This window comes from Gekko japonicus, unplaced genomic scaffold (genome assembly GCF_001447785.1).
Source record: "Gekko japonicus isolate JY-2015 unplaced genomic scaffold, Gekko_japonicus_V1.1 scaffold4596, whole genome shotgun sequence".
Lineage (NCBI taxonomy): Eukaryota > Metazoa > Chordata > Lepidosauria > Squamata > Gekkonidae > Gekko > Gekko japonicus.
The window spans coordinates 22,115-26,482 of record NW_015162611.1 but is presented as its reverse complement, the minus strand read 5'-3'; the positions used below and the strand labels follow the sequence as shown (position 1 = coordinate 26,482).

Sequence of the window (4,368 nt, the reverse complement as noted above, 5' to 3'; positions counted from 1 at the left end):
AGAAGACGGAGAGTCCCGCCCCCCCCCCCCCTTGCGGAGCCTCTCAGCTGTGGAGTCTCCTGAGCAAAAACCCTACTTGGTGAGCTCCTGCTGGCATCAAAGCGGCGAGCCGGCGACTGGGCTGCTGCAGGAATCAGTTCGCTCTTCTGGAGCCCTCCCTCCCTCCCTGAGCGGAGACAGAAATGCGTGAGCCGCAGGCTAGAAACCTGTGAGCTGGCTCACACTCGCTCAGCTTGGAGGGAACACTGGTGGGAGGGTACCCTCCCCTTCCCCCCCCCCCCCCTGCAAAGCCAGGAGGGTCCCAGCAGCAGCGCCCTCCTCGGGGTGGAGACCTCCGGCGGTGGGGCGCTGCAAGGGGGCTCCTAAATGTCCACGGTGGGGGGGGTGCGGGGTGGGCGAGCCAGGGGACTCCCTTCCTTTCTCCCTCGAAGGGGATCTCTGCTTCTCTCCCGCAGACCCTCGAAGTCATTAGGACAACAGCCCCCCCCCCCAAGATCTCTCCCCCAAGGGCTGCGTGAATGGGGACTTTCCCTGCATTCTGTGGCTGAAGGGAGCCTGGACTGTCCCCAAAAGGGCAAGCAGCAGCAAAGAGCTCCCCTTCAGGACCAACAAGACTCCTGGCAGGGGAGGAGCTTCCCTGAGAACAGAGCGGGAGTCCAGTGGGTGTCCTTTGGGTCTCTTTGTGGTGCCAAACTGACCCTCTCCCAGAGGAATCCTAGAAGGTTCCAGCTGGAAGGGACCTCTCAGGTCACCTAGTCCAACCCCCCCCCCACTGCAGGAGCACAGCTGAAAGAGAGCCCTACAACAGACCCGGAAGATGGTCGTCCAGCCTCCGCTTGGAAACGTCCAGCGAAGGAGCCTCCACCACCTCCCGAGGCAGACTGTTCCAGTCAGGAGGGAGTCTGACTGGGGCAGCCCCTCCTCCCTCTCCCTTGTACCCCCCTCCCCACAGTACTTCCTCCTTCCCTCCCCTGGGCAGCCCCCACATCCTCTCCCCTTTCCCTGCCTCCTTCTCTCCTTCTCAGCCATTCACCCGACCTACCATTCATCTGCCTCCCTTTCTAAACTGCTCTCCCCCATCCTTGGGACTCAGGGCAGTGTACAATGTTTGGAAAACAATCATAAAGAGAATAAGTGAAAAGCAGGAACACAAACACAATACCCATTCAGGTGGCCTCCAAAACCAGATTTATCCTTACCCCCAAGGGGGAGAGGAAGGAAGGAAGGAAGGAAGGAAGGAAGGAAGGAAGGAAGGAAGGAAGGAAGGAAGGAAGGAAGGAAGGAAGGACCTCCCTTGCTGCCCTCACCCGTAGCCCTGGGGGAACATCTCGGTCTTATAGGCCCTGCGGAACTGGACTCGGCCCTGCAAGGCACGGAGGTCATTTGGCCGAGAGTCCCACCAGGACAACCAGATATTTTTCGGGCCAGGGATCACCAATATTTCACATTCAATTCATTTATACCTTTCTCCACAGTGAGGTCCAAAGGAGTTTACATTATCCCCCCTCCCTTTTATCCACACAACAACCTTGTGATGTAGGTTTGGCTAAAAGGATGTGACTGGTCCAAAATCACCCAGTGAGCTTCCACAGCAGATGGGGATTCGAACCTGGGCCCTGCCCTGAAGCTGTAACGGCTATTTATTTATTTATTTTACTGCATTTATCATCAAGTGGCTATCCTTGAAGAGTAGCAACCAGCCAGGCCTAGTTGAGTCATGGAAGTCGAAGTGCATCAAGTCCCGCAGAGGTTGCTTCCGGGACTGGGGTTCCCAACCTCCAGGAACGACCTGGAGACATCCTGGAGCTGGCAACCCTCGTCAGGCCTGGCTCCAATTAGTCCTCCCTCAAAGGCCAAAAATAGGCCTGGAAAGGACCCTGCCCTCTCCCCCTGCTTTTTTATTCAGGGAAGCCCAGCCTGGAGCACTGTGGTTGCCTAGCAACTGCCACTGGGGAAATCGATTGCTTAAAGCTACAGGTGCTCATTTTGTCCTACCAGTGTATTTTGGGGGGGTTAGATTTTTGTTTACTGCAGAGTTTGCTTCTCTACCTTCAAGTTTAAATTTCCCCCCTACCTCTCAGACTGCGCTGTGGTATCATAGGGTATAGCAGCTTGTTTACAGAAAACAAAGATATTTATACTTTAAAATTTCATGTATAGGCCAAAGAGTAGAAATGTACATGCTAGGCTATGAATGATGCATTTTATATTGTTATATCTGTGAGAGAATTTTAGGCTTGATAAGAAAAGTGACCGTTGCACATATTTCAATTCCCTCCCCCAATTTTCATTTATTCTGGGAAAGAAAAACAGTGTGGGAGGGCCCTTCAAAATCCCCCGAAATTTTATGTCTTTAGTTGAGAAGGAGGCAAGACGTCCCGGTAAAAGCCGGCACAAGGGATGAAAGTTCTTCCATCTGTTTCCCTCCCTGACAGGCAGTGGGACAGCATCGGCGTCACATTCCGGATCGTGTCCTCTTTAGCATAGAATGGAAAGAAGCCACTATGCCCTCTCCTCAGGTATGGGATGGTTTCTCTCGGAGAGATTCAGGGGGTAGTTTTTTGGAGCGGGGAGGGGATCCTTCTTTGCTGCAAGGCTGGAATGAATTTCGCTCTGCGCCGTGGCTTCCAATCCTGCAGAACATTCAAGGTGCCACCTCTTAAGGCTGTGAAACCCTTCAGTCTGGTGGCACGAAGAGACGGCGGCGATGCTCTTCTGCGGACCAGTCAGCGACTGTCCAGGGGCCACCTGCGGCCTGGTGCCGGTCACATACCATCACCCTGATGCAGGGAGGCCCATGTCCGGGAAGAGTCTGGGGATCTTTTCAGATGACAACTGATTGCCAGACTGCAGGTATCAGTTTGTGTTCAGAAAACGGCTGCTTTGGAGGGAGGGCTCTAGGCCATTCTATCCTCCCCTCCCCAGGCTCCAGCCCCAGATTCCTGGAGTTGGCAACCTTGTGCGCTCGGCAGAGGGATTCCCCCAGAGTAGGACGTCCCCTGCCCCACATCAGCTGCCCAGAGGGAGAGTTCCTGCTCCTCAACAGCCTGTTTTCCTTTGTCCACCGATCTCAGACTAAGATTGTGAACATCCTTAAAGAGCCAAACAGAGACGCTTAACTTTCCCAAAGAACCGTGGAGGCATATCTCAAATACCTTGGTTTGTAATATAGAAAAACGATATTAACCCTGGTCCACAAACCACAAGAAGCCACAAGGTATAGATATGGGCTCTGGGGCGAGTGATGCTCTGTCATCTTGGTGCTTGGGGGGGGCAACTGTGGGAGGGCTCCTAGTGTCCTGGCCCCACTGGTGGACCTCCTGATGGCACCTGGTATTTCTGGCCACTGTGTGATACAGTGTGTTGGGCTGGATGGGCCTTTGGCCTGATCCAACATTGGCATCTCTTATGTTCTTAACCACAGGAAGCCCTTTCGTTCTGATCCACCAAAGCAATTCTCATGTGTCTCCTGAGCATGTGAAGGTTTGTGAGCAATGCTCCCACTAAGCTATGGAGTCTTGTGAGCAAAATGCTACTTTGTGAGCTGCTGGCGTTAAAGTTGTGAGCGGGAGATTTGGCTACTGCATACATTAGTCTGCTCTGGAGCCCTCCTTCCTGAGCTGAGACATGTGTGGGCTGGAGGCTAAAAAAACTGAGCTAGCTCACACTCACTTAGCTGAGAGGGAACACTGTTTGTAATAGTGGTGTATCTCGATTCTCTTTTATTTTCCATGTTGCTGTCTGTGTCTCTCCTTCACCCCAGGGAGAAGCCTCTCTTCATAGCCAAGTGACTAAAAGCATCTTTACACAGTCAGAGGTGACCCAAGAGAACGGGAAGGAGATGGAAGAGCAGAACCCAGAAGGACCGGGAACTGGCAAGACAGCAAGGAAAGGCCCCCAATCCACCCAAGACGGGAGTGGTGTTGAATTCTGGGAAGGCCGGGGGCCAGATATCTGTGATCAGCTCACTGCAGTCTCAAACGTAGATTGTCGACGCTTCCGGCAGTTCCGCTACCGTGAGGTTGATGGGCCCCGAGAGGTCTGCAGCCAGCTCCACGGACTTTGCAGCCTCTGGCTGAAGCCAGAGAGGCACACCACGAAGCAGATCCTGGACCTGGTGATCCTGGAGCAGTTCCTGACTCTCCTGCCCCAGAAAATGCAGGGCTGGGTCAGAGAATGCGGGCCGGAGACCAGTTCCCAGGCGGTGGCCCTGGCCGAAGGCTTCCTCCTGAGTCAGGCAGAGGAGAAGAGGCAGGCAGAACAGGTGAGGGGGGTTCCCTCCAGGTATGTCCAATTCAAGCAAGGATATCTGGCCTTATCCTCAAGTGTTCCTGGGAGATATCTGTCCAACTGTTAATAGTCATAATG

General features: G+C 53.9%; 2 long non-coding RNA genes and 1 pseudogene across 2 annotated transcripts in view; all 3 read left to right on the top strand.

Annotated features, from left to right (window-relative positions):
- Positions 1-4,368, top strand: part of LOC107106350 — a 49,303-nt pseudogene that overhangs the window by 39,339 nt on the left and 5,596 nt on the right.
- Positions 2,439-3,793, top strand: LOC107106351. Its single transcript, XR_001482361.1, has 3 exons — positions 2,439-2,519; positions 2,640-2,853; positions 3,764-3,793. It is a non-coding gene; the product is annotated as an uncharacterized LOC107106351 (long non-coding RNA).
- The window catches only part of LOC107106352, a 1,720-nt gene continuing 1,593 nt past the window's right edge, over positions 4,242-4,368 (top strand). The window contains exon 1 of the long non-coding RNA XR_001482362.1: positions 4,242-4,264. This is a non-coding gene — a long non-coding RNA (uncharacterized LOC107106352). The remainder of the gene's footprint in view (positions 4,265-4,368) is intronic.